The following is a 13,458-nucleotide window of genomic DNA, read 5'->3' as shown; positions in this document are numbered from 1 at the left end:
GAGATTGTTCTTAGAGTTCTGAATGCATCTTAACTTCTAAGGTTTAAATCTAGAAAGGTAGAAACATTCTTCCTCAATGTGACCTTTGACGGCACACAGGTCACTGGGGTGTGTTTGCCGGTAAGCCAGTTCTTAGGCTTTGAGCATTTCATCAGGTGCGCCAGTCCTTTGTCTGACCAAAGCTGGTGTCTGTTATTTCTCACAATTTTTATTCTGGAGAACTTTTGAAAATATTCCCCACCCTCCAAAGTATATGTTAGGATGCGTATGTGCATGCTAAGTCGCATCAGTCACATCTGACTCTTTTCAACCCTATGGACTGTAGCCCTCCAGGTTCCTCTGTGCACAGGACTTCTCAGACAAGAATACTGGAGTGGGTTGCCATGTCCTCCTCCAAGGGATCTTCCCCACCCAGGATCAATCCCGCATCTCTTATGTCTCCTGCACTGGTAGGCAAGTTCTTTACCAATAGAGCCGTCTATAAAGTACCATTATTTTCATGGCTCAGATGATAAAGAATCTGCCTCTAATGCAGGAGACCTAGGTTCCATCCCTGGGTTGGGAAGATCCCCTATGAAGGAAATGGCAACCCACTTCAGTACTCTTGCCTGGAGAATCCCATGGGCAAAGGAGCCTGGTGGCTACAGTCCAAGGGGTCGCAAAGGGTCGGACACAACTGAGGGGCTACACTTTCACTTTCATTCTAATATAATCATCCTTCCTGACCACATTTATATTGTAGGGTGACACTGTACCACCAGAAAGAGAACTGACCTCAACTGCTACCTCTTCTCAGGGAGAAACCCAATTCAAATAAAATATAGAACTCTGTCAACATAAACACCAAATAAATACACAACCCCTTGTACATCTACTCAGTTTTTGAAACTAATATTCAACACTAGGTACTTAATTGCTTCTATTTTAACCCAAAACACAATCTCGGAAGAGGAAGTTCCTCCCCTGTATTTGCCGTGGAATGGACACGAGACACAGGGGAGTCAGTTAAACCTCACCTGCTCACAAACCTTAGCTGGTCAGCTCCCTGAGCTGTGCTCCTTGAGGAAATCCGAAAAGAGAACCTCTGGGCTTTACCCAAGACCACAGAGAGGATGGTTCGTTAGCAGAGCTCTGCGGGCCTGTGAGTTCTGTGCATCACACCCTTCTTGAGAGGTATGATCCTGAGTAAGACGTTTGAAACCTCTGGATGTTCATGGTCTCAGTCAGCAAATGGCTATCACAGCCCTACATAATCTCTGGATTCAAGTGTTAGAATAACAACATGAGGACCACAGACTTGGAAACGCAGAGATGTTCCCTAGAAACAAACGTACAGAATAAGGAATCCCCTCAACACTGATAATGTAGATGGCAGAATGCTAGTGGTGATGGAAGCAGGGAGTACAGTGGGACAGGAAATATAATCAGTACCTGTTCTGTTTTTATGTGGGATTCCCAGGTGGCGCTAGTGGTAAACAACCCACTTGCCAATGCAGGAGACATAAAAGATGTGAGTTCAATCCCTGGGTCAGAAAGATTCCCTAGAGGAGGGCAAGGCAACCCACTCCAGTATTCTTGTCTGGTGAATCCCATGGACAGAGGAGTCTGGTGAGTTACAATCCATCGGGTTGCCAAGAGTTGGACATGACTGAAGCGATTTACCAGCACGCTTACTTTTATGTATTCATAAATATGTGGATCTGAAGGAGAACTAACACCATGATGTATAGTATTAACGCCAGACTTCAAAGACTACAATTGATCATGGTGTTACTCGTCAGCTGAATCAGGTACTCATAAATCTCTTTCGCTTCTAGACTGGAAAACAATGTTCAAACAAAGAGCTTTTTGTTTGGACACTGCTATTTTGTTTCGGGCTTTGTTGGCAGGCTCATTGTACCCACCCACCCCCCATTTTGTGTTTTTCCCTATCCCCTACCAACACTCCAACACTGGTTTCTTGGCCACACCTTAAATTTAGAACATATTTACTCAGATGATTAACTATAGCCATTAGCCTTGTTCAAAGCAAGTCTTGTCCTGAGCAATGGATAAGCTGGAGACAGGAGGAAGAGGGCAGCCTTGGCTCCTTCTTAGTCATCCTCGCCTCCCACCCCATGCCCATCCCGCTGTAGACCATCAGGGCTGGGTGCCAAGCACCAGCTCCTCTCAGCACTCAGAGGCAGGCATATCCACATGGGGACAGGAGTGCTTCTGGTGCTTAGCTTCCGTGATCGGTTTCTTTACGGAAGGTTTTGAAAGTTCTGAAGGATCTCTCAACATGGATAAGTGGATACAAAACAGTAGAACAAAATGTACTAAATGTTTGGGTAACAAAACATTTCTGCTGAAATCACTAGGTGAATTAGCTGGAGGAAATCAGAGTCTGCTTAATTTGAAAATCCTTTTAAGAGGTAATCAACTCTGCCTCCATCAAAAAAAAAAAAAAAAAAAAGGCACATTGTCCATTGTTTTCACTAACTTTCACTCTTTTGACACAAAAGGAGAAGGAAGGAGATGAACACAGGTCAAACTTCTCATTGAAGCACCTGACACTTTAGAGGCTGTGCTGGTGTACTTGGGTCATGGGTACTACATACTTATAATCTGTACTGGAAAAAAGTGAAAAGTGTGGTCCTTAAAGGAAACAGAAATGGGAAGCACAGGGATTTTCAACCTGCACTCATGATTCAACAAATAGTTTGTATCTTGACACTGTTGCCAGATCATTCTCAACTAAACTACCCAGGAATTCTTTCCTTTTTTCCTCTGTCTATCCCATCCTCAACCCCAAATACACAAACCTAGGCTCCCTTAAAAGGAGAAAACACAAAAGCAAAGAGTAAGCAGTTTGCCACCATGCCACATCAGGTTACAGCTAACCGGTCTTCCCTCTGCTCAGAAGAGAAAAAAGTACAGATATGCACCTGGAAAATATCTGCATGGTCTCCAGTGCAGTAAGATTCATCCATTTGCTCACAAAAGTACGCAACTGCAGCTGAGAGAATAAATCAATCCAATTCAACAAACATTTATCAAGCTCCAGTCTGACTGCAGAGTCTTTTGGGGGAAAAAAAAAAAATCATGCACCTGGCTATTGGGAGATGATTTTTGAAGAAGTCTAGAAATATGCTATTCCTGCCCCTTCCCATCAAAAACAAGGCATGAGGAAAGAAGAAACCAACTCCTTCAGACGATAAGTACAGCACCATTTTATGCTATAAAATGTAACAAACTGAAGCCATGTCAGTTTCTTTTTGTATATGGAAAAGAATTAACTTCTTATCTTTCTTGGGAAATAACAATTTGGTTCCTTGTATAAAAAATGTGTTAACCATCAATCACCCTTCGGTATTTTTGATATAAAGACTAGATGAAATATATATTGAAACAAGTTAAGGTATCACTGCTTTATATTACACATTCAAATTGATCAGGGATCTATCCTAAATGAATTTTAAACATACTACGCAAGAGCAGGGTAAAACCAATCCCTGCCAAACATTTTAGGGGGATTTCCACATCTCATCCTCACCCCAGATTTCCTCTTAGGAAACTGGCATGTGGAGCTAAGAGAAAAATTAGGGTATGAGACCCCAAGTCAAGCTCAATCACCTGCCTGCTTGGTGACCTCAGAAAAGTCATTTATAAACTGAGACCTCAACTTCTTCAAACTTTAAAACAGGAATAATCATACCCCCTTCTGTCTCACTCGTGGAGAGACTGTGAAAATCAAATGAAATAATCTAGATAAAGATTTTATGAAAACTGTTATAATCATGGCTATTGATGTTTAAGCCCACAGTCCTAGCAACAAGGTGGCAAAAGGAAACCCATCTCTGTCTCCAGTGTGTACCAGTGTCTTCACAAGTTTAACTGGCCTGTAGCCTCTTGGGTTTAGGAACCGGGACAGTTTTAGACTCATGTCCATGAAACCAGCTTCAGAAAGAAGGGGAAACGCTTTTATCATTATCCTATTTTTTTTTTCTACTATACTGCATAGTAGGTGGACACTTCTTATTTATCAGTATTTAGTGTGTGTTAGCTATTATGAAATGCTGTATTGAGTGTCAGTCTCCTTGTTTTACAGGCTTACACAGCTGAGATAAAGCAAAAATGACACATATTCTACTGAGATTGTTGTGTCTGGCTCTTTGCGACCCCATGGACTGCAGCACACCCAGCCCCGCTGTCCTTTACTTTCTCCCGGAGTTCACACAAGTTCATGTCCATTGAATCGGTGATGCCAGCCGATCATCTCCACTGAGATGGGGCACTCCAAAATCAGCAAAACATGGTAGTGGTATACTTTTTTTTTTTTAATCAGTATTTTTAGCCATCTACTCTGTATTGGCACTAGAGAAATAGTTAGGTAACATTCCAGAACTCAAGGAGCTCAGAGTTTATAGAGTGGAAACATCCAGACAGAACATAACGAAACAGTGAGGGCAAGGTGAGGAAGAGAGGTCAGCTAGGGTCCCAGGGAGCAGAGAAGGGTTAAGGGTGTCAGGCAGGTGGCAGTAACAAATAGACCCTGCAGGCATTGTGTCAGTGCTGAACCCACAGGAGCCAGGATCTACCAAAGATGAGGCTGGAGGGGACGGCAGAGGTCACGTGACAAGGAATCCAGGCCTGGGGACTGCAGCGTGGGGCTGCTCTATGGATGGATGCAGGAGGGGAGTTCAGAGGAGTAGCTGAGAAGGGATGTTACATCAGGGACACCCCAACTATCCTTCTAGAACATTCTGTCATTCTATGAACTACTGGATTTCCTATGGAAAGACAAACATTTTCCTACTAAAAAAGAAAACAGTTGATGCAGTAAAGGTAAAGGAAATCTCACTGTAAAACTGCAAGAAAAAGAATCACAGCCCAAAACAACTGAATAAAGAAAACATGAACAATACTTGGAATGGATTCATTTAAATGCTGCAGTGGAACTGACCTCTTCCTCTACTTCTACCTCTACCTGAGAAGGATCATTTTATTTAGACATAAACAAGGTAGAAAAGTCAAGCGTGTCAGCCAGTTTCAGCTTCTTAGAACAAGATGCTGCTCTGCAGGTACTGGGTGGTCAGTCACCTGGAGGACAAAGCAGGCTGGTGAGTCATCATGAGAAGCACAGGTCTGCAGGACCCTTTGGGGCCTGATATAGAGTTGGTGTTACAAGGAGCTCACAGGAAACCATCACTTCTACAATTAAGATTACTGGCACTATTTTAAAAGAGAAAGGCAAGGCAGGGCTGGTGTGGGGGAGAAGGAGTGGGGAGTAGGGAGTTACTGTTTACTGAGTGCTGAGTTTCAGTTTGGGATGATGAGAAAGTTCTGGATTTGGACTGTGGGGATGGTTGCACAAGTACTTCATGCTACTGAACAATATTTTATAGCATTGGTATTTTACCATGATAAGAGGATGGGGGGAGGAAAGAGGCAAAGAGAGACAAAGAGACAAAATTAAAAAGTAGTAAGATTTCTAATAAACTCAGCTGAGAAACTCCTACTACCTTCCTCAATGTGACACACAGAACAAAACTGAATTTCTCAAGAAATACTCTAAAGAAAGACATCATCTGGAACATGCTAGTGGTCTGCCAAAGACAGTAGTCCCAACGGGCTATATTACGTAATCATGGGCCAGTTTTCTAAAGCAATAGAGCGTCTTCTCCCTAAAGGAGACGGAACTCTTCACATACTTTAGTTCATAACTCTTCAGTCTAGAAAGATGACTTCGTTATTATCATCATTATGGTAGCTATTTTGTATTTGTTAAGAGTCTAGTAAGCCAGCTGCTGTTTTCTCTTCTTTTGCTGCAGATGGGAACAAAACAGACGGCACGTCTGTGCATTGCCTGGGAAAGCAAGGAACAGGGTCGAAATCAGAATCCCTGCCCAAGGCCACAACACTCAGCAGAGGAGGCTGTGCTCCGCCCAACGTGGAGGTTTGGGCAATGCTTCATCCCCCTACTCCAGAATCTCACCACCACGCAGGGCTCCTACTTGGTGGAGAGCACATACTTGCTTGCCAGACAGCAGCTATTTATTTTTGCACATGCAAAAACATCCAAGTGGACTTAATACAATTATATTTGAGGTTAAACCACAGAGACAAAAAATTCAAACTAGGGCCCCAATTAATCACTCTTTTTAAGAGTTTCAAATGTTTGCCATGTCTAAGTAGTTAAAACTGTACATGGCCCTAAATTCTGTGCCTATAATCCTGATGGAGTTTCATTCCACAGGTCACAAATCATCCCCCAGTAATGGTAATTACTCAGTAACCATTGATTGTTTAATTACTTGAGACTGCCCTATACCCAACAAGTCATTACGGGTGTTAGGAGATCTGAAAATTATAAGTCGCCAGAGTGCTGTGCATCAAGTTATTTGGCAAGTCACTGATATGAGATGAAAGGGAAGTATTTTAAACTAAAGCAATCTAAACACTTCAAAGGAAAGGTGGGTATACATGTGCCAAATTGATAATAGATATTTATTATAAAGGATGACACTGAATAAATACATAAACAAGGTAAACAAAACCCCAGGATACAGATGAGAGTAGAAGAGATACCTCCTCAAAGGCAGAGACACCTAAAAGAGCCTTTAAGTCTTGTGACAGACAATACCTTAGTCCAGTGGATCTCAATTCTGGTTTTGCACTAGAAGCATCTGGGAAGTTCTGGAAGCCAGCTGTACTCAGTCCTACACCAGACCCACTAAAACCAAATCTCCAGAGAAAGGCCCAGATATGTTTGGTGTTTCAAAATTATCCAGATGATTTCCATAAACAGTGAGGGCTGAGCAATACTAGTAGCTACAAGAAATCCAACCAAGTCCCCTGTGGTAGGTTTTGGGAGCAACTCTGGAGGTCTGGCCACCCAGTAGAAAAGCAACCTTCCTTATGTACATGGCACATGGGCTCACAAAGGTCTACCCAAGTGCTGCCATGGCAACCATCTAATTCATTACACCCAATGGATCATAGCATGAGGTGGCACAGTCTTGAGCCAAATTAGATGCAATCAACACAGGGATCTATGAAAAGCTCAACAAGTCAACCCATTTCAAGGGTAAATAAATCTACTTATGGGGCAGGAGTAAAACTGTTACCTGTAATTCTGCCCAACTACAATGAAAGTACCCTCTGAGATGAAGCAATAATAACTAAATAATCCCAAAGGCTTAGTCATGGTCAAATGAACCTATGACTAGGAACAATGCTTCATATGTGCCACAGCATCTTAGAGACATGTTTTAAAATATCTATTTGATGTTAAAAAATCACAATTTCTACACTCCTAGAAAAATAGTGCTGGGGTATTTTTGGTAGCTACCTTTCTTTAAGGAAATTGAATGAAACCAACTAGTACCCTTGGGCTATATCATTAATTTATTTTAATAGATAATCTGTCACTATAAACAGTACAAAAATTCTTTTTAAAGGCAATCAACATATTAGATCTGGCCCAAGGGCCCGGTTTATAAGAGAACAGGAAAGACAGATCTGCTCCAAACTCCTTTTCATTAAACTTCTTTCCACTTACGAAAATGCTAAATCACACCCCACAATGTGCAGATGCCAAGGCCTCCAAGCTTTTTCCAAATCCCCTTCCCATAGTCCATTCAGGTCCCCACTCTGATTCACAATGCTCCACATTTTATATTCCCACTGTCTCTGTCTGCACGGCAGTTTTGAGAGTTTTTGCTATATTGTCTTATCCTTATAGAAGTGGTCCTTGAGCGGGGCAGGGAGGGAGAGAATTTTACCCCCCAGGAGACTCTTGGCAATGTCTGGAGACATTTCTGATCGTCAGGACTTTGGGAGTGCTCCTGGCATCTCATAGGTAGAGGCCAAGGATGCAGCTAAACACCCTATGACGCACAGCACAACACCCCAACAATAAAGAGCTATTTGGTCCAAACGTCAACAGTGCCAAGGTTGAGAAACCCTGCCTTTAAGGGATAATGTAGTTTAATAAGTGTGCTTTAGTTTCCTCCCCTATAAAATCATGGAGAGTAACTAAGACACAACATTCGAAAACTTTAGCACACAATAATTAGTTAACCTGATCGCACACTTCTTAGACTAGGAACCACCTTGACTGGCTCTGCATTCTCCCCCCAAAGCACAGGCTTTTTCACTGGCACTCAACAAATGTAAAATAATGTATTCTTTATATTGGAATTCTTATTTTTTTAAAAATGCCATTATTATCTAAGAAATTTTACATTCTCCTATAATCACTCCTTACCAAACAAGAAGTGAACAGCGTAATTCATGATTCATTAGAAGAGACTATGATAAACTATGCTGAATCCTAAGTATGTCACAGAATCACCTCCATATTAAGATTGTTAATAAGTTTACTATGAAACATTTGTCTTACTTCAACAGATGGTTTTTAAGAGATCCCAATATACAAATGTAAGGAAATCTCATGCAATGAGCTCAGATTCTTCTACTATACCAGGTCAGTTTTGACCCTTTCAATTCTCAGGTTTTGAGTTGAATTATTCAAAAACAACCTTACCTGTAATCATAAGCATGTCAAATAAAAACAGCAAAAGTCAAATCTCAGAATGAGTATGTCAAACCTGGCTGGCATCAAATCTCAAATCAAAATCTTTGTGTTTTTTTTAACTTTTCTCAGTTTATGCATGTTAGAGTCAGCATAAAAACTAAATGATTACAAAAAAACATTGGGATTAACACTCACTCAAGCAGCCCTGAGTGCATGCAAAGTCACTCAGTCATGTTCAACTCTGCAACCCTATGGGCTGTAGCCCTCCAGGCTCTTCTGTCCATGGGATTCTCCAGGCAAGGATACTGGAGTGGGTTGCCATTTCATTCTCCTGGGGATCTTTCTGACCCAGGGATTGAGCCCAAGTTTCTTATGTCTCCTGCATGGACAGGCAGGTTCTTTACCTGGCAGCCCTACGACAGGTTAACTGACAATTGCTTTTGCAGAGTCTCTGGAGGTGTGACCCCAGGTCTCCGAACGTCAGCAAGAATCTATAAACTTACTAGAAGCGCAGATTCCTGGATCCCAACCAGACCTACTGAACAAAATTTAAGAGGTGAGGCCTGGAAATCTACATTTTTAATCATTTCTCAAACATTTCTTTCACATAGTAAAGTTTGGGGACCTCTACCAGGAGACTGAACCTCAGAAAACTGATTTGCCTCATTTGTAAATTTCCAGCATGGGTCTTGCTTCCACAGACTATCAATAATTAATTTAACATAAAATCCACACCCAGCTCCTACCATAAGAAACAAGTAAAGAATTCTGTTGATTATTTTTGTCCATATATGTATGTCTGAAGTAAGCAGATATTTTATGGGAAATGCTGAAAAAATACTGGGGACAAATATAGATAGAATTATTCAGGAAAACAGAGCTCAACTCTGGGCCCCACACAGGTCACCATTTAGTATGTACCAGATGCTGGATACAGCAATTGCTAGACAGACCAGGTCCCTATCCTTATTTGCCCTTTATGGTGCATTTTAACTGTTTAATATATACATAAACAAAGACGTAAGATAATTTCAGAGAGTTTCAATACCACGAAGGCAAAGAAATAAGTTGATGTGATAGAGAAAGTCAGCGGGGGAAGAAAGCAATAGCAGTGGCTGCCTGAAAAGTAGATTCCTTGAGGAGGTAACATGTGTGCTGGGTTCTGAAGGGCAAAGACCCAGTCATCGGGAAGCTGAGGAGAGAGTGTTCTAGATAGAGAGAACTGTTTTGATAAAGACCCTGAACTGAAAGCAAGGTTCTCACGAAATTATTATAGAAATTAAATCAGAATCAGATTATATGTACAAGATGTTTCATGACATAGAAAATACTATTTTATAGTATCAAATATCATTTTTTATTAATATGTTAGAATTGTTTCAGGACAAAAGCCAAGATAATGAAAGATCTCAAGTCTAAGTCATAGGAAGAATTAAGCAGCTGAGGCTCTAATGCCTGGAGACCAGGAGACACAAGTATGTGTTTGGGGGAAGAAGAGAGAAGTCTTTTGAAGGACTATGTTCTTGTGGAAGAGGATTTAAATTTTTTTTTTTAATAGTTAGATGGAAAGAGCTTGCACTGGTAAACATTTCAGGAAGGCAGAATCTTGGCTCAATATGACAATGAACATTCAAAGAAAATTGCAGGTAAATAGGATGACTGGGAGGCAATGAGTCCACATGAGTGGAGGTGATCAGGGATGGAAGAGATTGCTCGCAGAGGAATGACTGGGCTAGATAACCTATAAGGTAGGTCATATACCTATAAAATCTGCAACCCTTTGAAAACACACACACACAGAGTTTCAGTGTTCTTTCTCCACAAGCACTATAACCACTATAACCAACACTGCCTCTTGATCTCATAATTTACAACCTAGAGGAGGTTTTAAGAGAAACCTGAGAGATACAGAGGAATCTACTATATTCCTCATTTACACTATCACTCAGTAATAAGGTCTTCACCTCTGCAATCATCAATATAAATTTCCAAAGGGCAAATTAAGAAACAGGATAGATGAACATTCATTTTTGAAAACTGTGGTTAAGATTTAGTGGTGTTTTAGCTATGAACATTAAACAATTATTTGGACCCATTAAAACAATTACTCTATTTTAACAAAAATGTGATGAAACTGGATTTCATCAGGTCCCAATAAACAGCATGCTAATGAATAGCCAAAGCCTCCAGCAAGCAGGTATGTGGCCTTTTCTTGGTTTATTTTTTAATGGGAGCCATAGGCCCAAGAAGGAAATGGCAACCCACTCCAGTATTCTTGCCTGGAAAATCCCCATGGACAGAGGACCCTGGTAGGCTTCAGTCCATGGGGTCACAAAGAGTCAGACATGACTGAGCTACTTCACTTTTTCACTTTTATAGGCCCAAGAAGATGATTTCCTCATTAAAAAAAAAAAAAAAAAGAAAAAAAACCCTGACAGAGACTCTCTACTCTTTGTTATTTATGTATACTGTCTAATAAGTAAAGCAAAAAACAGATACTGAATTGCCACATGACCACACAGGAACAAAATGCAAAAGATAAACAAATCTAACTTTCCAAGGACAGAGAGACCAAGTTAGACTTGGGAGTAAAACTAGAAGCTACTTCGAAAAGCTAAATGTAACTAAATGACCTTTATATAAAATATATTTCCACATCTAGATGTATGTGGCTTAAATGAAGATATACTCCAAGAAACATTCTCTTAATATCTACATGTACTTTTGTTTATTCAATTAAGTATGCTTCTTAAAAAACTACTTGGAGGGCTTCCCTGGTGGCTCAGTGGTAGAGAATAAGCCTGACAATGCAGGAGACACGATCCCTGGCCCAGGAAGATCCCACATGCCGTGGAGCAGTTAAGCCTGTGCACCACAACCATTGAGCCTGTGCTCCAGAGCCCAGAAGCCACAACTACTGACGCCCAAGCACTTGAGGGCCCGTGTTCTGCGACAAGAGAAGCCACCGCAATGAGAAGCCTGAATACTGCAACTAGAGAGTGGCCCCCCTTGCTGCAACTAAAGAAAAGCCCAAGGAGCAATGAAGATCCAACACAGCCAAAACATAAATAATTAATTTTTTTAAAAGATTCTACATCTTAAAAAAACTACTTGTAAATAAAATTATATTATGACTCCTTTAGGACACTTATTAAAAGAAACTTTGAAGATTCTTTCTAGAAAAGAAAGGCTACATCCATCCACATCATGGTTCATAAAATTATACCGCATTTTACGAAATCTAGGAACAACAAAAGCTAGAGCTACAAAAATTAAAAGATTTAATATTTAATGTCAAGAAAGTATTTATCATAGAATTTTTGATATAGAAATCTGTTTCTAGGGCTATAAAATTTATATTGATGTGTACAGTATTTTAAAAATATACCTATTCCATAAAGGTTAAACATAACCTATAAAGTGAACAATCACTTCCTAACTTATTTCTCTTTAAGTTCATGTATAGTTGAAATCCGGTCTGGCAGTTTTATTAAGGTTTAATCCTTCAGAGCTCAGAGTAACGGCAGGATTGGATTAGTGACTCAGGAAACCCAGGTGTCTCTGTCCTGGAGGGGGTGCCAAATAATGTCATCTGGGTTGCCTAGAAACCCAATCCTTAACCGGGTATGGAGGTTTAATTCTTCAGATAAATCATTCCAAGTCCCCAAAGCATCTATAGCAACACTCTCACTTGACTATTGCACAGAAAAGCTGCAGTACCACAAAACACCACCAAGGGCTAGCACAAGGAACCAAGTCTCCTGTCTGCAAATCCAATGTGATCACCGTGGCCAGCGTTGCAGTTTCCCCTCAGCTTGACAGGGGCCAAACTTCTGAACCAACCACTAAGAGAAGGGCACCCTTTAGAACAACGGTGTTAGCAACTCAGTTGGTGTATTTCTTTCCTCTCTAAAGAGCTGAGACCTCTTGCCACTTGTTTTTTTCCCCCTCAGGTACCAAAAAAATTAGGGCTCATTTTGGATTTTCCAAACATTCTCACCCTTAATTTAGAATCCTTATCTTGTGATTATCCTCTCTTGCAGGAGTGTAGAGTCCACCTCTTAAGATTAGTGGACAAAGCTGTGAATCACCTTCCAAACGTGCATTCTACAGGTGGGAAGCATAGCACGATGGAACGGCGCTATAAAAACAACAGCATTATACAGAGTTGTTTCTCCATATTGACAGCAAATCAGAAGTAATTTTCTGCCTAAATCAGGGCTTAATTCATTAGCTCACATTAATTCACAAGTTCAATCCAATCTCTCGAAAGGCAATAACATGATCTTCCAACCTAATTATCTTCACTGAAAGTATTTAAAAGCATTTGCTGAGACACCTTTCTTTCTTGTGTCAGACAGGATAAACATCAAGTGAACAGCTGGGGTAGACTATATTCTCTCTAATTGCAGGGGGTTGACCTTTTAGGAAATAATCATATTTTGCAAGAGAGAAATTTTCCCGAGTGGACACCAAAGGGTACCAACTGGTAAAAAAAAAAAAAGTTAAAGTGTTTATAATTTACATACACTTAAATATATACACACTTTATACTTTTGACATTCTGTAGCACTGAAAATATTACAATCTGGTGGACTTCAATAATTTAATCAACTAAGAGATGTTTAAGATTCAAAGAAGGAAATTTCTAAGAAATAGAACAACAAGACAGAATTTACAGTTGAAATGCCATCCCATATATTACCACTCAGGAAAAGTGATAGATATTTCTCTTAAAATAATCATGAGGAAACAACTGGTCTGTATGGAAGGCATTTATTTCAATAGCTCATTCACTAAAACCCCCCAAGCTTTAGTTCAAAAAGGTAATTTCAATTTTCTTTTGATAATCAGGAGAATCAAGACACTTTTCTAAACAATCACATTTTTAGGTCATTTACTTGGAGAAAATGTCTCTTAAAAGCATGTTTAAGGTG

At 40.4% G+C, this 13,458-nt stretch overlaps 1 protein-coding gene across 2 annotated transcripts in view; it reads right to left on the bottom strand.

Moving 5' to 3' along the window:
* TNIK (TRAF2 and NCK interacting kinase) overlaps nt 1–13,458 on the bottom strand; it is a 391,768-nt gene that overhangs the window by 290,808 nt on the left and 87,502 nt on the right. The gene's annotated exons all lie outside the window — the stretch shown is intronic.

Source organism: Muntiacus reevesi, chromosome 8 (genome assembly GCF_963930625.1).
Source record: "Muntiacus reevesi chromosome 8, mMunRee1.1, whole genome shotgun sequence".
NCBI lineage: Eukaryota > Metazoa > Chordata > Mammalia > Artiodactyla > Cervidae > Muntiacus > Muntiacus reevesi.
This window is presented reverse-complemented; position numbering and strand designations above follow the sequence as displayed.